Source organism: Cnephaeus nilssonii (assembly GCF_951640355.1).
Source record: "Cnephaeus nilssonii genome assembly, chromosome: 19".
In the NCBI taxonomy this organism is placed as follows: Eukaryota; Metazoa; Chordata; class Mammalia; order Chiroptera; family Vespertilionidae; genus Cnephaeus; species Cnephaeus nilssonii.
In genome coordinates, this window is record NC_137090.1 from 25,212,105 (window position 1) to 25,237,074 (window position 24,970).

At 51.9% G+C, this 24,970-nt stretch overlaps 1 protein-coding gene across 4 annotated transcripts in view; it reads right to left on the reverse strand.

Annotated features, from left to right (window-relative positions):
- The window catches only part of MSI2 (musashi RNA binding protein 2), a 360,515-nt gene that overhangs the window by 162,224 nt on the left and 173,321 nt on the right, over positions 1-24,970 (reverse strand). The window lies entirely within an intron of this gene.

The following is a 24,970-nucleotide window of genomic DNA, read 5'->3' on the forward strand; positions in this document are numbered from 1 at the left end:
TGGGCAGGGAAATGACACGGCCAGCCCAGCCCTTCAGAAGCCTCCTCCGGCAGCATGGGAAGGATGACCAGAGGACCGAGCTGGAGGTCAAGGGAAGACTTTGGCACTGGAGGAATCACGCGGAGGAGAGATGAGGGAACAGGTGCCGGTGGCAGAGGAGTTGGGGAGAGGTAAGAGTTCAAGCAGCACTTTTAGGAATGGGAAGACTGAAGACAGAAGAGGGAGATACACCCAGCCGAGGAGGGAGAGGGAGAAGGAAAGGTATGGAGACAACCCCCAGGTTCCAGATACTCCTGAGGTGGGGCGCACAGGGATAGGATCTGCCCCTGCTCCTCACCTGCTTGGAACACCCTGAGGGCTCCTAACGTGCCATCATAACTCCCCAGCTTGGCACCACAGCCCACCACTATCTGGCTCTGCAGTTCAGAGATGGCACCACAGAGCAGTCCTGTTCGTCTCTCACTGCACTTCCTCACACACTGTGAGCCAGTCCTTACCAGTCCTCCTGCACCTCCCACATCGCATCACCCTTCTGCCTGCTGAAATGGGTATCCTTCAACTACAGCCCCAGGGTCAGCTCCTCCCCTCCCATCTGCGTGTATCTCCCGCTTTGGTTTTCAAGCACCAGTACTTCCCTGTACTAGGGACTGTCACTGGCTCCCCCATTAGACTCTAAGCTCCCTGCAGGCAGACTCGGTTTATCTCGTAGACTTTGGACCCGTTATGTACTCGCTAAGTCTGGCAATACACTGAAAGCTCAGCAGACAATAAAAACAATCTAGGAAGCAGAGATAACGGAGCTCTTTCTAACCGATTCTTGTTTCTACACTCAGGATGGGACACCACTTATACCCTTGCAATTCTGAACGAACCAAGGAGCTTGGAATTTGTTGCCTAAAAGAAAACTCATGAGGAGGAAAAAGAGGAAGCCAGCTCACCAGCTAATAAGCTTTCTAAACACACATGTGGATGACGAGTTGCACAAAAGTAGGTGATGTGAATCCCATATATTATTTGCATATAACGTAAGAAAACCACTTTCAAGTTCTTTGAAGAGAGACGTTATAATAACACCATTTCTTTCATCACTCCAATGACCCAGGCCATTTTCAGAGCCCGGCTCTGGCAGTTAGAAAGCCTGGTGCTGGCTCAGCTGGGTTTTGTTTTGCTTTGCCCTTCCCTACAGAAAGGAGACACAGCTCATTTGGATTAACTGAAGTGAAAAGGAGGCAATATCTCTGCTCTAATTCCACAAGGCTGGGAGAGCCCCTTAGAAATTCACTGCTGGTTCTCAGACAAATGCTTGGGAACCTGTTGATTAGAGGAAGGGTATTATCTGCATTTGCTGGGAGAAAAAACACCGCTGCAACCTTCTTCCTTCACCAGCTGGGCAGTGGGTGCTCCGCCCAGCCACACGGGTGTGTAGGTCAGAGAGCAATTTGCATGAGTAAAGAAAACTCATTCCAGAGGCAGCAAAGCTGTGGTTCTGCATGGCAACCCTGGGAGATGAGAGGGAATAAGCCTGGTTGGAGAGACAGATCCCCACCCCCAGGCTTCCCAGAGCTCGCACTGAAGGAAGGTGAGTCTGGTGCATTCACGAGGCACAGGCAGGGGGTCTGCAGGTGTGGAGCGGGCTTAGGACATGGTGCAGACCCTCCCGATGACACCCTCCCTTCCACAGCCAGAGATGGAGGGCTGCGTGGAGCAGGTGGCATTAGAATTGGGTCTTTAAGCAAGGGTGAGAGAGGGGGCAGAAATGAATAACCACAGGTGATCTGGGAGTCACTGGAGCAAGTCAGAAGAGCCATTAGCAGCTCATGGGGGCTGGAGAGGTTGGACCTATAACCGGGAGGGGAGACAGGAGATCCTCCACCACGTGAGGATGCCCTGCTCTCTGAGGGGCCTAGGCCTCATCTTTGTTCAGGAAGCCATGGGGAACCAGCAAATATTCTCAACGCAAGGAATGACATGAACAAAGCTGTTTTAAATGTCTCCAATCGCAGTTCGCTGAATTAAACCAGGCGAAGACATATAGAAAGAAGGCAGTAATACGGCTATTGAGCCAACCTAAGTAAAAAAATGTACTTAGCATCTGAAATAATCAGGTGAGGGAGCGTTTGAAGATGATGACACCGAAGTCAGAGAGAGAACTGGATTATAGAGAGGAAGGTGGGTGCTTTTATTAATTAAAAAAAAAAAATTGGGGAGGAGGGTGAAGGAAAAAGGAGAAGAAATATTTGAGATCTCTACAGACATCATTGGACTTCTAGGCTTGGCATCCAAGACATAGTCCCGGGGATCGGTACCAACGTGGACTCATTCACACGACAAAGATATAGAGGCTGGAAGTGCAGGAGAAGGCTCCGGGGATGGAGCCCTAAGGACATCTACCTCAGGGGCAGGAAAAGAGAAGCACCCACGGCAGGAGGCCAGGGACAGCCAGAGGCAAGAGGGGAGCCGGGGACACCAGCCTCCTAGAGACAGACTGGTGAAGGCAACAAGTGTGGACTCTGGAACCAGCCTCAAATCCTGGCTCTGCCACCTACTAACTGAGAGAATTTCTTCAGTTTCCCCATCTGTAAAATGGCTCTCAGCTGCAAATCCACCCTATGTATCATACTCGGTTTTGTAGCTAGAGCTGGGACCCTGCAAATCACATGCGTATTTCTGCTTTGCCACCGGGTCCCTGTTAGGCCCGGCCAATAGGGGGCACTAGAGCCTCTAAGGCTGGAGGAGGAAGAAGGGACTTGCCTCTTCTGGCCTGCTTCCTGGGGGCTCCCTGTCAGCTTGAGGTTCCTCTGAGCATCACCCCAGCAATGCTCCTTCACGCTGCCAGCAGAAGTACCTTCCTGTACCAGAAGTTGAATCCAGTTTGCAGCTTCTCCCGACACTTGCCGCCTCCCCTCCCTTAGAGGCAACAGCACCAGGGGCCGAGACTCCCTCCTCAGAGGCCTGGGTCCCTCCTCCTCCAAAATTCAAGTCTCAACAATTCTCAGTCCTGGGGATGGTGGCTGCTCCCCGAGTTGCCACCTCCATAGTACCTCTGAGCAGTGGATCTCAGAGCATGCCTCCCCCCCGCCCCCCCCCCCACCCCCAGCCAACATCAGCATCATTTGAAAACTTATTAGAAACACAAATCTTAAGGCCCTATTCCAGATCTATGAATCAGAACTTCTGGAGTGGGGCCCAGAAACCTGTGTTACTAAGCCCTGCAGATGCCTGACGCACCCTAATGTTTAAGAACCAAGGCCCCAGGATGTCTGTCTGCCCTTTCAGTCACCTAGTTAACTTGGTGGACCAGTAACAATTCTTTCTCTAACTGGTGTGGTTGCTGTCCCCTAGCTAGAACATAACTCATTCAACAGGGAAAATAGTATCAGTCTCATAATAATGATACTAATACTTATCATCACCAGTATATTAGGTCACAGAAGCCAAAAGCAAAATTAAGAAATGGAATCTATATATATAAAAGGCTAAGTGACCAACCGTCCATCCATTTGTTCGACCGGCCAGTACATATGCGCACTGGCAATCCTATATAATAAAAGCATAGTATGCAAATTGTCCCCTGGACCGGGAGTTGTCTGGGAGTTTGACCAGGGGGCGGGGCTGGTGGGGGGAAGGGAGGGAGGCCCCGGCTGGCAGCCGGCAACTGCTAGGAACCCTACCAGTGCACAAATTTCGTGCACTGGGCCTCTAGTCAAATATAAAGGGATGCTGGATTAGGTTATTATTTTCTTTTCATAGCAAATTTTAGAATTGGATTGAGAGAAAAAAATACCACCCTAGCTTACACACACAGCCTGACTCTCTTAGAAAATACTTCCTTTTCAGTCAATTCCTACGTGGATGCTGTGTAAAACCACTCCATCTATCAAGCTGTCAGAATGAACTGCAAAATTCTTAATAGTCTCTCACACAAAATGTCCACATGGTCCAATGCATCTGGGGGGTCTGGCCCTAACTTTCTAACTGCAGGCACGTTCAGATGGCCTTCAGGCGTCCTCGTAACAGCACTGCTGTTCACAAACAGGGCGCCAACACAAGTCATCGGCAGAGTCTCAGGATGTCAGAGAAGGAAGAGACCACCAAACCGGCCAGCCCAAACCCCTCACGCTTCAGATGAGGATGCTGAGACCCCAGTGAGAAAGGGGCATGTCCAAGGTCAAACGGCTACCAATATCCAGCTACCAATAACACCAGCACCAAGTTTCCCAACTCCCCCGGCACCCAAACTCCCTTCAACTCCATCAAATGTGAGTGACAGGCAGGGCCATAGCATTCCATTTCGTAAGTACAGTAATTTAACAGGCAGCAGGAAACCACACTGTAAATGGGGAGAGGAGAACTACACACGTAAGGCTGGGATGAGCTTAGGAGGGAGCATGACTGTCGGCAGGCCGGTTTCTTTGCCCATCACAATAATAAATGAAGTCAGGCATTTACAGTAGCGTGGACGCCAAAGTCACTGCGAGCCCACGGTGTTTTCAGCATCCAAGACAATGCATTCTTAATGCGTTCTTAAACAGATTCTGACTCAGACCCTGAGACAGCTGGGCCTCTTCCAAGAAGTGTTAGCCACTGTGAGATATCTCTTTCAGTTCTCTCCAGTAGATCTCCTTGGAATTTGCCAGATAAAGAGGCAATTTATCTTGTGGCTGAAGGTTGTACGTAATGCATTATCTGCCTCCCACCAGGACCTGTGCATCTGTGGAAGGCCCTGATTGGGCCGGACGACTGACTCGCCTCCATCTTAAGGTGCCATAGCAACATGAAATCAACAAGGAGAGAACTGTTAAATGAATAATTTACTGATTTCATAAGAACCTGTCTTGCAATTTATACTTCTATTATCTTTCCTACCCATGCCTTCACTCCTTTGTATAAAAGCTACAATCAGGCTGAACAACATTTGAGAAGCTAATAAGCATATCTACTCCTGTACTCAAACCAACAGGTACACAACTCTGATGCCAAGTCTCACCACTGCTGCCTTTTCCTCGCCCCTTCCGCCAAGGGGTGTATGTTAGGAGCAGCTAGATGGCCTCCAATAAGCTTTATCTTTTCCACTGAAACATATTTTCCCTTGGGATATTGGGAGCAGAGTTGAGTGGCATTCAGAAGTACTGTGTAGAAGACATATCACTGGCCACAATCTACCAATTGCCACTTTAAAACTTCCCCAAAGAGACATAGCTACTAGCAAAGGAGAGAAGAAGAAGAAGAAAAAAAGCAAAGTATAGTTTCAATAACAACTATGGTATTTTAAAAGCTCTTTCAATATTATCAGTGATAGCATTTTAGTGGCACGAGCACATCTCGTCACTCGGCCTCAATTTAAAGGATATTTATGAAGAAGACAATACGATGAAAGCAGACGTATTTGCTTGGGTGGGATAGGTGACAGATTATTTCGGTTCTGCACTTTCCAGCAGAAAGGATATATGCTTTTGAGACGCATTACCTGCCGCCTGCTTCCCTCCAGGCTCCTCGAGGATACCAACCCGAGAAGCAGCAGCCACTAACTACAGGGAGATGCAGACTTTAGCACCTTGTCACCGAGAAGCCAGCTTCCCTTCCTCCGGCATGGTTTCCGGCCGGGGGGGGGGGGGGGGGGGGAGACCAGTGCAGAAGTGCATAATTATCATGAACCCAGCGGAAACAGGTCTCTCTCTCATTCTCCACCACCCTGTACAACGAGTTTGACATGCTTGCTGTACAGGGAGGCACTGAAATGCTATCCATTTCCCTATTACTGTCACCTCCAGCTTTCAAGTCAAAACCTAATGTCATCGACAGGACAAACCCACCCCTCTCTTGGAGCATGCAGCTCCGGAAGAAGTTCTGTATCCGCCCTCAGGATGCTGAGGGCAGAGGCTAAAGCAACCTCCTTGTCGCCGCTCACCCACTAAGGAACCATGGCTCTGTGACCGGGGTGTGGGCTGGCAGGAAAAGGAACTCAGGTGAGTTACCTTTGCAAACCTCATGGCCCCGAGACTAGGACAGCTGGGCCCAAAGGGCAGAATGTGGCAGTTCTGAGAACACAGGATTTTTGTGCTAAATCTCTTCCCCTCGTCTATTTATAGAGCATCGTCTCTACAGCTGAAACCCAGTCAAGCACAGGCAGAGGTAGGCCTGTTAAGTCCTGCTCACGTGATTCAATCTCCAAATTCTGAATATATTACTCAAGGGCTTAGGGTAAGGCAGATACTCGGATGAAGGTGACGAGAAATCTCTTCTCCGGCTTCAAAACTCTCATGCTGCTGGCTGGAGCCTGAACCTCGGCTGCTGTCCCGATGGGTCCTATTTGCTGACTTCAGAAACACTAAGGAAGTTACACTCTTTGTTTGGGTTTATTTTGGTTTTTGCTTCCACTGGTTGCATTGACAGATGCTAATATTAACTCTTTATATCTTAACTTGATTGGCTGATATTTAAAACGGTTCTGGTAATTTGAAGTAAAAAGATTTCAGTTGTGTGACCTGAGTTCAAATGCTGGCAGGTCTTCTATAAACTTCTATAAACCTCAGTTTCCCCATGTGTAAAAAATAGGTTTTCACTCCTCAGACCCATCAACAAGGATCACAGTTACATGTGCAAAAGGTGCCTGCCCAGCACATAGTAGGGCTCAGGAATGGCAGCTCAGATGTGCCCACAGAGGACCTCGCCATCCTGGTGACGCCCCACCACAAAGAACAAACAAAACTCCAAAGTTCACAGCTCCGGTCAGCACAGGCCTCAGCCTTGCATCGCTGCTTCACCTTCTCTCGGGAACCAAAGCTCCTAACCCTAATACTTGGGACTTGTCCTTCCTGCTCTTTTCTGGAAGAAAAGTTGACTTACCCATTATGAAATATATACTGTTTGGGACTCAATCCTAAATGTAAAAATAAAGCATTTGGGAAGTTTTACCCAAAGCAGGAATGAGAAACAAAACCCATTCAGGAAAAAAACAATGTAATGAAGATCACTGAGTCCAGAGAAGAAGGGTGGAGACCAAAGGCCAGGGCCACGGGCCTAGGAGGAGCTTGTGCTCCAGGTAAAACCCCTTTCCCCATCTCCATGTCCATAGGCAGGAGTGCAGGGGGCTGCCTCCCCCTCTGCCCCATTTGTCCTGAGAGGGCAGGACAAATCTCAGGGTGACTTTTATCCCTGTTGCCATCACACTCCCAAGCCCTTAGCCCCCCAAAACTCCCAGGTCACTTCTCAGGGCTCCATGGGCCAGGGGGTGGCACCCCTGCCCCTTCCCGGTGCTGCTCGTCCCCCCATCCCTCATCTCCATCAGACACACACGGTCTTCTATGTCTCTGGGTGACAGTCCTTCACCAGAATGGAAGCTCCATGCGGGCTGGGCTTTGTCTATTTTGCTCAGTGATGCATCTCCAGGGCCTGGGACATGGCCATGCAGCAGGCACCCAGCAACTACTGAATGAACGAATGAATGAATGAATGCAGCAACAAGACCAAGCAGCCCCTCTCTCAGAGCATTAAACAGCTGAGCCTTGCTTGTTTTCTAAAGAGAAGAAATCTGTAGTTCAGTGCTGGGAAGAGGGATCAAAGCCACAAATGACTTGGCTTCTTGCCCCAGGTCAACACGGGACTGGCTCACACCAGAACCAGTACGGGACCCAAATTCCTTCCAACTCTGAGAACCACGCTGTGCTTTCCTGGTGAAGTCAGGGCCTCACGGTGGCCTTCCTCACCGCTTGGCTCAACAACGTGAGAATTCAGAAACCCAGTGACATAAGTGCTGGCCTTGAATGTAACACAAGATGTTAGTAGGAATCTATCTATCTCACTTGGTTCGGGGGGTGTGGGGTGGGGGCAGATAGTATTGTAATACAGGCTTTAGAGGCCTGTGGCCTTTTCTTTCTTGAGAAAAACAAAAATATTTGGCAGTGAATCCTAAAACCTTCAAGTCCTGTAATTTGAAACAAAACACAAGAATTACGTAACAAACAAAGGCTTCTTCATTGAACAGTGAACCTATGCTCTTGTTTTGGGACGTAAGTAGAAGCCAACAGGGCACTGAGGATTCTGGAATCTGGGGCCCACGAGGCACCATCGGTTCTGACTTGCTGATTCTGATCAATGGATCCTTCTCTCCAGCACAGCCAACCTCCCCAGAGCTCAAGAGCGGTCATTCGGATGGACTTTGCTGGCTTCCGGCCTGCAGCCAATGGGCCCATCGTGGACGGGCCCTGGCATGTGTACCCCCTGCTAAGAGGCTGCAGAGCCAGAGAGGAGAGGCCAGTGAGAGCTCCTCTGGGTGGGCAGGTCCTCGGGACCAGGCTGGGCAGTTCTGGGCCCCATGCTCTCCAAGCACTGAACTCCCCCGAGCTGCAGAGAGCGTCCTAGCAGGAGGAGGAGCACAGCTGTGGCTCCCTCGGTGCTCCAGGCTGCTCAAGGAGGGGCTCCTGAGACGGACTCAACCTGAGCTGTGACAGCCTCTTGCTTTCAAGCCTTTCAGATGCCTATCACCACATGCTCCTGACCAGGCATCGCCCCAGAGAGACAGGGACGCCAAGTCCCCAACAGCGAAGGACAGAAAGCTTTCTCCTAGAGCTTTCAGGGGCCATTCTTGTACCCACCCACCTTCAGACCCCAGCACTCAAAGTGAAACCTCCTGTTGGGGCACCCCTGCTGTCCACTCCCCTTGGATGAGTTTACATCAGTGCACAAGCAAAAGCCAAGCCAGAGGCATCCGTAGGCTTTGCAGGGGTTGGGGAGGGGAGTTGGGGGGTAGGCGAGGATCTAGGAGAAACCTAGGGATGGGTTGCTGTCAACCACTTCTCTGTTTGGTCAAGGCCATCTCCGCAGCAGTGCAGGGCCTCAAGAGGAAACTCATTTCTGACCAGCAGTGTGGAGTGTTGGGAGCAGCCTGGTTCAGCAGCAGTCTGTTTTCCATGGAACTGCTGAATCCATTAACGGGCAGTGTGTCCCTTCCAAGGGGCCCACCGGCTGTGTTTACCTCTCCAGAGTTCCAATAAACAGCCTCCCTTCCCCACCCCCAACACAGGCACACACCTGAGGCCACACGAGGCCAGGTCTCTGCACCTGCCAGTCTCATTTTGGTGGGATTCCTCTGCCTCTTCCCCTCTGAGCAAAGCCCACACCAAAGACTGACAAATAGTGAAGAGAGCCACCCAACAGCTGGCCATATGGGACGAGGCCCTGGAAAAAGAACTTGGTTTTTCAGCCTTTAAATGGGAAGAGGGTGAGAACAGATATGTCTACCCAAGAGCCTTGAGTGTGGGGTGGGAGACCAGGCTTTTCCTTATGAGGCTCCAGAGCACCTGTGTTGCTCCCAGAAAAATGACAAGCTCTCTGAACCTCCGTTTTCTCACCTGTAAAATGAGAACACTATCATCTTCTAGGAGCTGTTGGGAGACTAAATGAGATAATGTAGCTGAAGCCATTCCTCACTGCAGCGACTCTGGGGCCCTAGTGGATGGCAAAGCCATAAGATGGAAGTAACCCGGATCCTCGGATCACGACATGGAAGGGAAGCCGACCAGGAACCTCCACACTGAATTGCTAAGTGAGCAAGAAATATAATTTCATTGTGTTTAGCACCAAAATGTGGTGGTGGTGGTGTGTGTGTGGGGGGGGGGGGGAGGAATGAGGGTGGTGGTAATTATTTCAGCAGCTAGTGTTACCCTAACTATTAACTAATACAGGTAGCAAGAAGGACAGCTTCTTGTTTGGGATTTGAACCCAGGTAGGCAAACTCCAGCTCCTTCACCCTTAACTCCTATGAAACAGTTGAATAGTTGAAAGCTCCCACCCATCCTGCACCCTCCCTGGCCCACTGCTAGGCGCAGAGGAAGGTGCCGGGAGGCGGGGAACCTCGCCATCCTCAGCTTCCGCTCAGGGTCCCCAGGAAGCACACCAGGCTATTAACCAGGGGGAGCTGCTGATACAAATCAGCTTGGAGAGCCCTGCATGTTGTGAGTGGCAGGCACTAACCGTTTGCATGACAAACCTCCTACAAGATGCCGGCTAAACTGCCCTTTTGTGCCAATTAAAGATTCTCCAGAACACAAAGATTACACACCATTCTGCAGCGCTGACAACAATAAAACAATTTTAAAGGCTATTCAGATCTTCAGTTCACAGCTGACACTGTCAGGAGGGGGAAGTCGGCTGTGGCTTTGTTCTTTGTTGATGTGGTCTTAAGACTTAACCAAGGATATTTGGGGGAGGAGTGGAGACTGGCAGACAGGAGGGGTTTGAAATGCATTCTTGGACTTTTAAAAGAAGAAAATGAGCAACCTGATGTTCTTTTCTTGTGGGTGTTTGTACACACACACACACACACACACACACACACACACAAGCACGCATGCATACACACAAGAGAGCCCACACATTTCTTTCTCACTGGCTCCTCTCTGGGGGCCCTCAGAAATGACTCCCAGGCATCCTGCTCTCTCTAGGGTCTACTATACCCTGAGATATGGGGTAGGGGTGGCACTAGCAGATATTTTTGGCACCAATTGAAACCACAAGGGCAAAGGCCCAGGAGCTTTTCCTCCCGTGTTTGTTTTACAGGCAAATTTGCAATCCAGTGAAAGATTTTTTTTTTAAGTCTTAGGGTTTTCAGAAAGGAGAAATGTATTCAGGTCCTCAGACAAATCGAAGGGGAGGGTGTTATTTCAGGTGCCCATCAGGTCCTGATGAGGAATGACCGGAAGCCCCACAGGCATCACGTGAGTTTTATTCGTCCCACTCCTGAGTGCAGGCAGGCGTCTTTGGGGCACCCCCAAACTCACCCATGGGCCTCACCATCTGGCCATCCAAACACAGGAAGTGAGGCTCTGCTACCCTGCTAGCCTGTGAGTGTCCCACTGGCTGGCCCCTCCTGAGGACAAGGAGCCTCTCCTAGTCACTGGTAAGTCCTTTAGCTCCTGCCTGTGGCTTCCCTCTTAGCCCGGTACCTTGCAGTGCTTTGCACATAGTGGATGCTCAACCAGCCCCTCAGATGCCCATTGGTCACCTTAGATTTAACAGTAGCTAGTGCCATAGTCCCATTCAGAGCAACAGGGCATGGGGCAGGCGCTGAGTAGAAAAAAGAACATGGTTTCTAAGCCTTGGTTCTCAACCAGGGGCAATTTTGCTTCCCAGGGGACTTTGCAATGATCCCTGGAGACATTGTTTATTGTGATGATGGGGATAGGGGTGCTACTGGCATCTAGTGGGTCGAAGCCCGGGATGCCACTAAACAACCCCCATAACAATGAATTATCTGCCCTAAAATGTCAGATGGGCCGAGATGGAGAAGCCCTGGCTTAGAGTCGGGCCTGCCTGAGCTGAACAGCTCTGCCACTTACTATATAAGCTTTGTCATTCGGGGCGGGACACTGATGTCCCTGAAGCTTGGCTTCATAATGGGGAGAGGTACAACCACCACAGGGGGATCAGTGAGGTGCTGAATAAATTAATGTTCCGGCACCAATAAACCAGCTGCTATTGTTACTAGTACATGTCTATGGGCCTCGGCAAACACTGCTGCTGGCCCGTGTTAGGGGGCAGGAGGGAGGAACAGCTTGTCCCGGATGCGACCAATCAGCAAACACCCCCAACTTTGCGTGAGAGCCCCTGTATCTCTTCATCTGCCTCCGTCCTGAACTCCATCCCCTGAAGCAAATTCATTCATAAGAGAAACATTTTCCCCATAAGGAAGAGGAGGAGAAAGGAAAAAATAAAACCAAGAAAAGTCAAATCATAATAAGTCTGGGTCAGCTCCCATCAGCTGGATATGATCAAAACCATATTCACATTCTGTCTGCAGGGCTAAACAGAAGGCTTCAGACCGGCTCAGGAATGTCAGCCCCCAGCGCCAACTCCCCCACCCCAACTTTTACAAAGAGCAGCTTCCAAAGGGCTGGAGAAGCCGCTCTCCCCTCGACTCCCCCGGGTGCCTGCCCAGATGGGAGGGTAGTAGCCAGATTCTAGGAGCACCCAGCCATCCTCCGTCCTCAGACAGCCTCTTCCTCCCATGCGTCGGTGGCCAGAGGAAGGTTCCAGAAGAGAGGCCAGTGCACAACTTCTGCCCATACCCTCCCCACAGAAACAGTTAGAGCTCAGGCCATAGCTGCCAAATTCCTCCGTCCAATTTGGTGGATAGAGGAGGAGAATTCCCAGAGGCCCCCCCGCAACGGAAATGCCCCATGTCAGGGAACGTTTGTTTTCATTTCCTTTTGCTGTCAATGAATTCTACTCATGGCTACGGCTTGGGGCTGGATCCAATCCACACAGAAGCTAACCAGAAGCAGTTGTTCCCTGAAATAAATCTCTCTTTGGGGAATGAGTTATATATACATCTGTGTGGGGGGACCTCCACACATGTACTCACACACGCACGTAAACTACGCATTACAGACCATGTGCATAGGGCGGACCCTCGGACAGGCAGCCCTGCGCCTCAGGGAAGAAAGGGCCATGTGCTGGTTAGTTTCAAAGGACACTGAGAGAAAAGGCGCGCCGGGGGAACTCAGTGGTGGGTGGTGCCCTGTGAGTAAGAAGAAGTTCATGAAAGCAGAGTCCTACAGGGTACGAGGCTACCACAGCCACGTGGTGTTCACTGGGCCACGCTAAGTACTTCACATTCCTTCCCTTGTTGCAACCTCACAACGACCCAGTGACAATAGACATTATTGTCATGACTTATTACTCCCATTTTACAGGTCAGCAAAAGAAGGCTCAGAAAGATTAGGGGCTTGCTTGAGGTAATAAGGCTAGGAGGTGGCAGAGCCAGGTGTGGCTGGTCCCAAATCCACTTCCCGACCTCCAAGACTCAGTGGTCCTCTTCCCATCACCTTCAATCAGAGGTCAGAGGCCTCCCCTGCGCTGGCCCATTGCGGCTGGGTCATTGTCTTTTGGGTCACTTGTCGATCTCCACGCCCTCTCTAAGGGATCTGCAGGGCTTCTCCCTAGAACAGCCGTGAGGGAAAGCCGGCGGCCACACTGAGCTTCCGTCTCCACCCCCAGCAGGTCCCTCCACCCCGGGAAGGAGGCAGGCGCTCTTGCTGGCTTCCTGTGAACCAGCTCTGACTTCGGATTCTCGTGGGTCTACGTTAAAAGACTTCTTTCATGAGATGATAATCCTCACCTAATCTGTCTTTTGTGGGACCCCGTCATTTCCACTTTCCAGCTTGCTTACAGCAGGGCTCACTCCCAGGCAGAAACAAGCAGCAGATCTAATGCCCTGTCACGAGTTGCTCCCCCATCCACCCTGCTTAGGGGGAGGGGAGGGGATGTGCTCCGGGGTGTAAGCAGACCTTGAAGCCTGCTGTGGAGTCAAGGGCTGAGAGTGTGTTTGACCATCTGGACTGGACTAGATAAGCATTTTGCTCATAGCAGACCCAGGCATGGACAGGAGGGGGTGTGTCCACAGCTGCATCCCCTCCTGCAGCTGCACACGCCTTGAGATGCTCCCTGGCTCAATTTCTTCATCTGAACAAACAAGAAGAATGCCAGCTTGGCCTACCTCATGGGGATAAGGAGCAAATCAAATGTGCTTTTTAAGGCATTTATGAGAAACAGGTCATCTGGAGTACAGCACTGTACACAGAAGGTGCTCCATAAATGCCTCAGATGGACTGGCTGAGTCTATTAGAGCCAGCTTCACCAAAGATGCCTTGACTGAGCTCAAGGTCAACACAGAGGTCACAAGCTCCAGCACCTTGAAGGCCAGGCAGATGACATCAATAAGACAACAGGGTGGCGGGGTCTGGGGCAAATTACCCAAAGGGGCAGCCACCACCCAGAGAGTCAACTGTGTGCCCACACTGTGTGCAACAACATCCCGAAGGAGGTTCCCCACCTCTGCCCCAGCTGGGCTGAGCTAGCAGAGCAGAGGCACTGTGGGGAATGGTGTCACCCTGTACCAGGCACTGTGGGGGTGCTTCCCACGGACTGCTATGGGCTGTGCTAACACATTTAATCCTCTTAACTGCCCTATACCTTGTACTATTATTAGCCCCATTTTGCAGATAAGGGAACTGAGGCACAGACAGTTGAAGTGACTTGGCCTAGTCACAGTGGTGAAGCTCAGACTGCCTGATCTGAGCCCAGGCAGTCTGGCTTCAGTGCCCACATTCTTCAACACGTTGCTCTATTATCTTCTACCCACAGGAGCTGCCGGCCGCCAGGCATACTGCCATCCCCACGTCCCTACCCTGCACCCCCAGCCAGGTTTGGGGGCTCACTTATTCATTCCACAAATATTCACTGCCAAGAGCTGTGCCAGGCACCGGCAAACAAAGAAGACAGTGGCCGTCCTCAAGGGGAAGATGGGCCAGGAGTATAGTACGGAGTGGTGGGTGCTACAAGAGAAGAAACCGAGGGCAGCATGGGATAGGTCCCCACCCAGGCTTTGGGTGAGGGCGGGCTTCCTAGGGGAGGCAGCGTCTCAGCTGGGTCCTAGAGGACGTAAAGGGAGAGGTGAAGAAAGTACTGGGCAGAGGGCATGATGCAGTGAGGCACGGGCAGGGAGCTGCAGGAGGGTCGAGGCTGGGGGAGCAAAGAGGTCAGGTGGGCACTGCTGGACAGAGACCGTGGGCCACGCGGGCTGCCAGGATTTGATCTCAGGGCTACGAGCAGCAGGATGCAAAATCCAGATGTGCACTTTGGCAAGATCCCTGAGCAGAGCTGCCGGAAGAAGGGAGACTGGAAACGCGCCGCGTCCCACCAGGTTCAAGCAGCCTTGGTGCTCTTGCCCCTCTGATTTGGGCCCAGCTTCCCATCAACTCTTCCCGATTCCCCAGCCTCCCAGCACAAGCCGGAGCCTAAAGATTAATATGGCTCGGCAGTCAAAGAGGTGACCCTTGGGTAAGAACGGAAATCCCCCACAAGCCTTAACCCTTTCCTCCCCTTTGACCATGGTCACACGCTCCCCATCAACTAAAACTGCTCGGGGAGACCACTGACTGGGCACCCTCGTCATTTGTGTCTAAGTGTAATGGGAAAAATTGACTGTTTGCTTGGTGCAATAGGGCATGACACTGTTTACACAGAAATAATAGCCCAACTGTGATGGATTCTAAATCTCCATTACAGTGAAAGATTTGAAGGAGTAAAGCAGTTAGAAAAATAATTGGTTTTCTTGTTTAGTTTAAAAATCCTTTATGCTCCCAGATCATGGACTTCGCACCTCCCTTCGGAGGGGCTTTAAAATAGAGAAGAACAGGAGGCTCTGCTGTTCTGGGGGGCTCTCGGGAGGCGGCAAGGCCAGGGTGGCTCTGGGCTTGGGAGCTCGGGAGGGTTGGAGCCGGCAGTCTCCTGAGGCTGTCACCAACCGGGAAGCAGCCCCTCCCCACGGCGGACGTGGAGGTGAGAGCCGGTCCCCAGCCCGTGTCTGGAGTCCAGCCCCAGTGGGATGTGCCAACTGACAGCAGGGGGAGAGTCTGGGGATTCTGCTTTCAGGGGGGATGGAAACTGCCAGAGGGTTATTTAAAAGAACAAAAGGAGAAGGGAAAGGACTACGGCCTCAACCAGGGAGAGGTCAGCTAAGGACCCTGAGCCACCTCATTGTATCTTTCCAGAGCTCTCAAGCCTTCGCTGTTCCCAGAAACAGCGACAGAGCCGAGGAAGAGACCCAGACGAGGTCTGCGAGGTCAGGTTCTGAGCATTCGCTGTGCTAAACTGATCGCCTCTGCCCGCAGCACTTGAGGGCACCCCAAGGTACTGGCGCAAGCTGTGGGCCTGAACAGGACTGGCGCCATCATCTCAGCAGCCCAGGAGTCTTCATATATCTTCCTCGGGAGACGGCAGTGCCCCCACCCTCTGAAATAACGCCTGTACTCGTATTGCAGGGGCAGGTGCCATGTGCTGGCACTGCTTGTTTAAAGACTCTGCGCATCACCTCACTGAACCTGCACAACACTCTTAGGTAGAGATGATTTCCCCATTTTACAGAGGAGGAAACCGAGGCTCCGAGAGGTTACATAACTCACCTAAGGTCACTTAGGTAGCAGGCAGTGGCACCGGCGGTTCACACGCAGCTCCACCTGCCACTAGAGCCTGAACTCTCATCCACTATACCTGACACCCCTGTGCTCGAAGCAAATGCTTTGGTTAACAGATACCAGTGCCGAGGAGGTGGAACTTGTGGCTGGACCCAGAAGAGGATACATCTGGCTCTTTGGCAGGGGACTGCCAGATACCCCAACCGTGAGCCAGAGAGTGTCAGTGTGCAGGGCCTGCAGGGCAAGGGAAATGCCGGGTGGGGCTGGGGTGTGTAAGTGCAACACTCCCCTTTTAAAGGGAAAGAAACTCTATAAGAATGGCCTTCTTGGAGGGTTAGTCAGTAGCAGGATCTGTGAGAATTCAAGACGGTCAAGATGTAGTAAGGATTCTGTGGCACCAGCCGTCTACATCACCTCACCCAGTTTCTAGGAGCAGGCCCAAGGAATGCCCTAGACCAGTGGTCGGCAAACCGCGGCTCGCGAGCCACATGCCGCTCTTTGGCCTCTTGAATGTGGCTCTTCCACAAAATACCACAGCCTGGGCGAGTCTATTTTGAAGAAGTGGCGTTAGAAGAAGTTTAGGTTTAAAAAATTTGGCTCTCAAAAGAAATTTCAATCGTTGTACTGTTGATATTTGGCTCTGTTGACTAATGAGTTTGCTGACCACTGCCCTAGACCAAGCACAGCATGAGAAACTATCCTTTCATCCACCCATCAGTCCATCCATTCACTCATCTATTCATCCTTCATCTGACCTATCCATCCATCTGTCCTTCCTTCCTTTCCTCCATCCATCTACCCATCCTTCTTTCATCTGTCTCTCCATCTATTCATCTATCCATGCATCTACCAATTGTCCATCTATTCATCTGTCCTTCCTTTCATCCATCTACCCGTCTATCCTTCATCTGTCCCTCGATCCATGCATCTGTTTTCCCTTCCATGCTTCCTCCTGTCCTTTCTTGTTTTCCTCCCTTCCATTCATCCATCCATTCACTCTTCTACCTTTCCTTTCTTCCTTCTCTCCAACCAATACTTATCAAGAGTCCACAACTCTCAGATTCAGCAATCTCCTCCTGGCCCTAGCACTTCCAGGAGACCCAGAAATGCACTCCTACTTGAGAGTTCTTCCAGGAGGGGCACTGCCTGTCTTCAGGGGTGAGGACTGGGTGGATCGGAGGCTTTTCTAACCCGTGCACCCTCATCCCAGTCTAAGCTTCCGGCTACACAGAGGCCTGAGCACCCCTCTCCCTTCTCAAAGGGAACAGGTAGGTACTGCCGGTCCAGTCCTGGCTGGTCAAGTTTCTGGAAGAAGATGTACAGTGACTCCTCATATAAACCATCACTCCCTCCTGCTCACAAGATAGCAGACTCCTTTGAAAAGAGTTAATAGGATGAAATATCACAGCAGCCAAGATTCACTCCACCGCACCCTCTTGTTAAACTAAAGAGCAGGGGGCACAGAACTCAGATGAACGGAAAAGACCTTAGGTTGGTCTGACTTAAGACCGGTTTCTCAAATATGATTTATATTTGAAATTTGGACCTAAATGCTGCCGACAGCTACCTTTGAAAAAAATTCAATAAAGAAAAGAGGAGATGAGAGTAGAAGTGAGAAAAAAATGCAGACATTTATGAGTTCAAGACCCTGTGGGACACTCCTGAATATTTTAAATATCTTGGGGGGAAAAAATGAAAACAGTTTCTCCCAACTTAACCAGAGAAGGGAGTCTCTTTCTAGTCTGAAAATCCTTTGAGGCAATTCTTTAAATTATTTACTAGCTTTTTGATTATATTTTATGGTGGGGTGGGTGGCAGGGGAAGAACAGAGGAAAAAGAGAGCCGGGCAAGAAGTGGGAGAAACCTGGGTTGACATTTTCAGTATCTGCCTGGAATATTTTAAAAGCCGCCTGTCTGTTTGAAATTGCACAGTCTCCAGCAACAATGGACCGCTGCCTCCTCGCTTCTTTAGGTCATATTTGCATACAAAAGACCAGCTGCTGAGCAGCTATTATGCTGCGAAGCCACAGTGGGCCTGGCAGAAGCCAGGTTACCAGCAAGTGTTAAGAACCCACAGAGACCCCATTAATTTTTCAGGAATTCTCAGGCCCTGGCCTTTTAAAGGCCAGTGGGGAGAAATTCCAGACAGAAGTCTCCCCACAGTCATTGCCACTACATGTTGGGCCCGAATTGAAAAATGAAGTGTGGCCGGGCCTCTCCCCCAATTAGGGGAGACTCCCACTCTCGAGGACCACGGTGAACCGCGCCTTTGCAGGTGTGTGTGGAGCCCGGGAGGGGCCGCTGTGTGTGCACCCAAGTCTCCCTCCAAGGTCCAATTTCAGGAGATTTATTCCAGTTGTAAGCCATTAGGTGCCAGTTTTTCAAATCAACCTTATGATTCCAAAGCCATGAAAGTGCTTGCCACCTAATAGACTTTGGAAACCTTCTCCGGGGCTCAGAGCTGCGAACGTTCGCTAAAAGCATCGCAATAAAGCCTCATGTTCTTCCACATTCTCGGGTCAGAAAAGAAACTGATGCACTGCTAAGTGCAGCTTGGGTTTCTGGTCTGCTCCCAGCCCACAAAGGTAGAGAGTAAAGAAGGGGGTGGTGCCGGAACAGGCTGGAATTCAGGGAAGGATGGGCACTCAGGCTAAGAGGTGGGTTCAGCCTATCTCCACCTCCCACGGGGCATTCCTAGTCTCCCAGCCTGGTGGCCCCTGTCAAAGGGAATAGACAACACCTGCCACCCCTGGGCTTCGGATCAGGTGTAAATGACACAGGTAGCGCTCTTAGCCTAACTCCTGACATAGAGAGGCCCCTGGAGGCACATCAGTGCCTTCCTTCCTTCCCCCGGCCTCCACCCCAACCCAGGACCCCTCAGTCCAATAGACGTTCGGATCAAGAGCAACAGGGACCTAGCTCATTTTCTCTGCTTAAGGAAAGGAGGCTCGGAAGACCATGCCATTGAAAGGGGCGTGTGTGAAGTGCTTGGGCGGGGCTGGTTCTCATCTAAGCAAAATGCCTCCTCCGTGCTTGAATGTAGGATTTCAGAACAAGTCACCGAATCATGTCAAACAGAAATATGACTGTAATGAAAAGGATCATCACAATATCACATGCCTAAATCTATTCTAGGTGGTTCCATAAAAATATCTTATCTAATAAAAGAGTAATATGCAAATTGACCATCACTCCAACACACAAATGGCTGCCCCCATGTGGTCAAAGATGGCTGCCCCCATGTGGACACAAGATGGCCGCCACAAGATGGCCAACAGGGGAGGGCAGTTGGGAGGGACCAGGCCTACAGGGGAGGGCAGTTGGGGGGGACCAGGCCTGCAGGGGAGGGCAGTTAGGGGTGACCAGGTCTGCAGGGGAGGGCAGTTAGGGGTAAACAGGCTGTCAGGGGAGCAGTTAGGCATCAGTCAGGCTGGCAGGGGAGTGGTTAGGGGGTGATCAGGCTGGCAGGCAGAAGCAGTTAGGGGCAATCAGGAAGGCAGGCAGGCGAGCGGTTGGGAACCAGCAGTCCTGGATTGTGAGAGGGATGTCCAACTGCCCATTTAGGCCCGATCCTACTGGGATTCTGTGGCACCAGCCGTCTAGATCACCTACTGGGATCGGGCCTAAATGGGCAGTTGGACATCCCTCGAGGGGTCCCAGATTGGAGACGGTGCATGCTGGGCTGAGGAACACACCCCCCCGCCCTGCACGAATTTCGTGCACCGGGCCTCTAGTGTGTGTGTGTGTGTGTGTGTGTGTGTGTGCGTGCGTGTATATCTTTTTTTCCAGCCTATGGGCAACATCACTGTGGTCCAAGATTGGGCGTGGGGGTGGGGGTGGGGGTGGGAAGGGGTATCTCCCAGGAAATAGAGTAGATATAAGATGGATAGATACTGTCAGCAGGAAGCAAGGAAGCCATACCATTAACAAGGAGGCTGCACATGCTTCCATACACAGCACCTGGGCCAGGTGGGCCCCTGCACACCTGATGTTGCAGAGGGACTGTTTTCAACTCAGAACTGAGGGCTTTCAGCAAGGTCAGGCATCTCCCTGCCAAGCTGAGCAGGAGGCTCTGCAGGCTGCCCGCTGGACCAGGCTCAGGGAAGAGTAGCCTACAGGATTTCTCAGGCTACAGGAAGAGTACTGAGGGGGGCTGGTGTGGAGGGTGGCCCACCTGCCCCCATCTCCTCCTTATAGCTAAGGAGGCTGGCCCGCACCCAGTGGATGGATCAGCTGTCCTCATTCTCCCTTCCCTCCTAGAGAAATAGACTTAACCAGGTTCTTCACCTTTCTGACTAAAGACTTGAGCTCTGACCACTTCCAAAAAAGAGAGCCTATTCCTTTAATTTTTTGTTTGTTTGTTTATTGATTTTAAAGAGAGAAGGAGAGGGAGAGAAATTTAGAAACATCAATGGTGAGAGGGAATCATTAATCGGCGGCCTCCTGCATGCCCCACACTGGGGATAGAGCCCCCAACCTGGCATGTGTCCTGACCAGGAATTGAACTGTGACCTCCTGGTTCAGAGGTCGACACTCAACCACTGGCCGGGCAAGAGAGCTTGTTTCTTAATCCCACTTCTGAGACAACTCTACCCCACCTCCTCAAGGTCACTTCTTTCCCTCCTTCCTCACCCACCCACCAGGGCCAAATATCAACCCAGGAGTTGTAATCATATTGAGTCAAAAACTATTTTTTGAGCACCACATATTTGTTAAACTGAACCAAACTAAACATGCCAGGAGATAAGGTGGCAAAGAGATAAGGAGATAAGACACCTTGGGGTGTGTGACAAAAATAGAAGGTATTCAGGACATAATCTATTCTGTATGCAGTATTCCATACTAAGAATCCAGTAAATGGCAAATGAATGACGAAGAAGAAAGGCACCTGATTGGATGATATGGCGGATGAATGAACAGTGTTGAAGGGTGGGTCAAATCTGACCAAATGGAGGGGGTGGGGCACTTGGGCCTCAGCAGTGAGCTCTCACTAGGAAACCAATGAAGAGGGTGGGACAGTCCGTGGACTGAGAAAGCACTGGAAGACCAGGTGAGAGAATACGCTGGAACTTCTGGAGGGCGGTGGAGAGGCAGAGATGCTGGGAGGAGACCGAGTCACCAGAAGGCTGGGCACACCGTGGGGTGTGGGTGGCAGGGTCAGGACCAGAGACAGCCTCAGTGGGACGGAGACCCAGGCTGGGAGCAGGGAGATTTCGCAGACAGGAACTGGTGAGAAGCTTTCTCAAAGTACCCCCCCTCCCCCCCCCCCCCTCCCAAGCCTCTAGCTTTTACTCATGCTGGAAATTCCCCAAGGTCAAATTTTTTCAAGTCATTTCAAAACTAGTGGTGCTAAACTCAAACAAAGGTCCTCCCCACTCCGCCAGCCACCCCCACCCCTATATACACGATGCTGGGAGATCTAGCCCTGTCCCACCCCATCTCATTCCTGACAGAACACAGCATCCTGGGGAACTGAGCAGGCAGGGTTCCAGCAGAAGGGAGAGAGCAGGCAGAGCCCGGTGTCTGTCTGTACCCCTCAGAGCTCAGGCCCCTGCTCCACCAACATGCAAGCAGGGAAACCACAGATCCTAATCCTGAGACTCCAGGCAGGAGGGCCCAAAGGCCTCCACGGAGACGCAGGCAGAGAGAGACCCAAGGGGCAGTCAGCGGGCAGGATGCGGCACAGCTCTCAGGCCACAGCTCGCCACACAAGTACACAGGAAGGGAGTGACTCCGGGGGAATGTGCCTGTGTGCTGGTGGGTATGGCACCAAGTGTAACCAGAGGAGAGCGAGGCAGCCCAGCGATTAACAGGGAAGGAAGGCACGCCGCTACCCAGAGGCCTCAGCTACATTACAGGCTTAATGGCCCATAATGCTTTGGGAGCCAACATGCCCCTCTGGCTGAATTTCAACTCGGCTAGCTCTGCACTTTGCTTAAATTGATTGCCTTGGAGGAGGAAATGCTTTAAATGATAAGGCTCATTCAGGGGATGTCCCTGCCCTGCGCTGGAATATTCTCTGATCAATAGACGGAAATTCTCTCTCAAAGGCAGGTTCACACAGGCCCATTATTTCTTCCTGCCCCCACCCACATACCCCTGCTTGGAAGTGAACCCTGGACAGGGGATTCCTTCAACCTCCGGAAGGAAAGTTTTGTCTGAGAATGGCAGGGCCTGGTGGCCGCATGGTGAAATGCGGCACAACACCCATCACTACAGAAAGCAGGGGAGGGGGTCCTGGTGGGGGCAGGCACATCTCCGGTAGATGTGTGTGGCCTGAATATTAAGGTGACGCATGCAGGGCTGAGGCAGGGGAGGTGGCAACAGTGAGCGTAGAGTGAGAGAGAACGGTCAAAGGGGACACAGAGATGGAGAGAACCAGAGGGTGTCAGGAAGAAGAAGGGTAGGAGAAGGAAGAGGAAAGGGTGCTCTAGGTTGAATCATGTCCCCCTGAAACTGGTGTGTTGAAGTCCTAACCCTAGCACCTCAGAACGTGACCTTACTTGGAAACAGGGTCCTTGCAGGTGCAATTAATAAGATGAGGTCGTTCAGGTGGCCCCGATCCAATACGACTGGTGTCCCTATAAAAAGGGCAGATTTGAACACAGCTGCACACATGAACACACGTGAACATGGAGGCAGAGTCAGGGTGATGAGCCCACAAGCCAAGGCATGCGAGGACTGCCAGCAGACACCAGAAGCTGGGAGAGGCGGGACCAGTCTCCTTCCTCACAGGCCTCCAAAGAGCCAACCCTGCCGACTCCTGGATCCCAGACCTCTGGCCTCAAGGACTGTGAGAAATAAATGTCTGTCCTGAAGCCACCCAAATGGTGGACTCCCTGATAGCAGCCCTGGAAACCAGCAGAGGGAAGGGAAGGAGAAAGCAGAGTAGAAGGAGCAAGTCTGTGCAGCCCTGCCACTTCCATAAACCCGACCGGAGGAGCGGGGGGCTTGGCTCTGTGCCCTGCTCTTCCCAGCAGCAGTGGCCCCAGGAGCAGGTCCACGCGTCCTCGGACACTCCCTCCACTTGCCTTCCTTCCAAGCCCCTTTGCTTCCCCTCTGAGGAGGATTAATTTTTAATATATAAGCACTCTGTTTTTCTGTACTTATTAAAATTTAAGACAATGAGTCATGGAACCTGCAAGGCTGGAGTTGACTAATTACCGCTGCACAGCTGCCTGGGAGTGGGCAGAGTGCTGTCCCCGTGCGGCTCTGCAAGAGGCCGGCGACACTGCATCGTGGGATCAGTGCTGCTCACTGTGCACGGGGTCAAGGGCAGGGAGCTGGCAGCCGGCCGGGGGCACATGCTCAGCCATCTCAGCATGTCACCGATCCCAACACTTCAGAGGAGAAGAGCAGCTGAGATGAGGGGGGACTTTAGCCCCTGCCACTGGCCCACACGCAGTTCAGCTCTAATTTCACTGATGCACCCAAAAAGAGGGGTGCAGCCTTGGCCAAGAGTCTCGGCATTGAGTGACAGGGTACAAAAGACATGTAGCCCCCGCCTCCTCTGTCATTCAGCCAGCACATGCGTTGCACTGGCCACCTGCCCTGGAACATACCCTACCAACCCCACCCTCAGCCCAAAATGCCCTTCTCTCTTCTCCCCTCCCCACCCAAACGCCCCGCCCTCTGGGACAAGTTTCCAACGCTAAAGGCAGCTTTGAGACCCGGCACCAGCCTCATGGCCATCACTGCTCACCTCCCTTTGGCAGGCACTCGGCATTAGCCAACTGCTCGTGGTCCTCCAAACTCTCCACTGTGTCACCCCTCAAGGCTTTTAAGGGTGCAGCTCCTCCTGTCTGGAACCCTGGCCTTCCCTCTCTACCTGGTGAATCTGATTTGTCCTTCCAACCCTGCTCATACCTCACCCATTACCCCAACATGCTCTCCCCAGAGAACCCCGCTCCTGGGCCCTCCTCGCACATGCTTTCTCCAACCCGCACATGCTTTTATCATGGCACACGCCATGCTGGACTTTAATTACCTGTTCTGCACAACTCTGGCTCACCTACAGGCCTGGGGTTACAGACTGTGTCTCCCAACTCCAGTACCCAGCACGCTGTCTGACCCCCAGTCAGAGCTAACCAGATGCAGAGCAAACACACACACACACACACACACACACACACACACACACACACACACCACGGCATTTACTAAAAATCACTCTATTCAAGCTTCAAAGTCCCAGCCTACCAAGTCCGCCTTTTCCTGGGAACCACGGGGGATTTACGGACCTGGCGCCAGGGGTCAAAGGCCCAAGGTTTCGCATCATTCTGACGTCAGAGGAGCAGAAGTCCCAGCAGAGGACTCAGATCTCTTCCTTCCCATCTCAGGGCCCTTTTCTAGAAAAGTCCCGGGCAATGGTCCCGCACTGAGGCCCCTGGTGCTGTCTCCCCTTCTCTCACCTCGCTCCTTTCCCACTCCTGCCCCCACGATAAAGCAGGCAGCACTTCAAAGAAAGTCGCCCGTGACCCACATTGAACACAAAGGCAGCCTTCAAAATGCCACAAGGATGTTTGTGAGAAACGCTGAGCCCGAGTCCCTAAACACTGCAAACGGTTTAACTTTCGTGCCACATAAACACCCTGAAATCCAGTTTCACTCGGTGCTCATTAAGTGGGAAGAAAAGCATGAAACAGTGCAGGCCTGCTCTGCTAAGCCTCGCCCCAGCTCGCAAAGAGGGGGGCAATCTCCTGGGCGGTGCAGCAGACAGCCGTGCGAGACAGGGCTGGAACTATCCGGTGGCCATTAGAAGGAGCTACCATAGATACCCAGGCCAACAGCCCACACTGCCAGGTGCCTGGCAACCGCACGTCAGGCACGGCGAGGGCATGCTCACGTAATCCTCCCCTGGCCTGCAAGGCCCAACGCCCCACACCAGGCTGGTTCAAGCCAAGGGACCAGGAGATGTTACAGGCCCGTTATTTCCCGGCGTTAAACAGGGGCCCCTCAGAGTTCGGGGCTAAGCAGTCAGGCTTCCTGCTGATCAC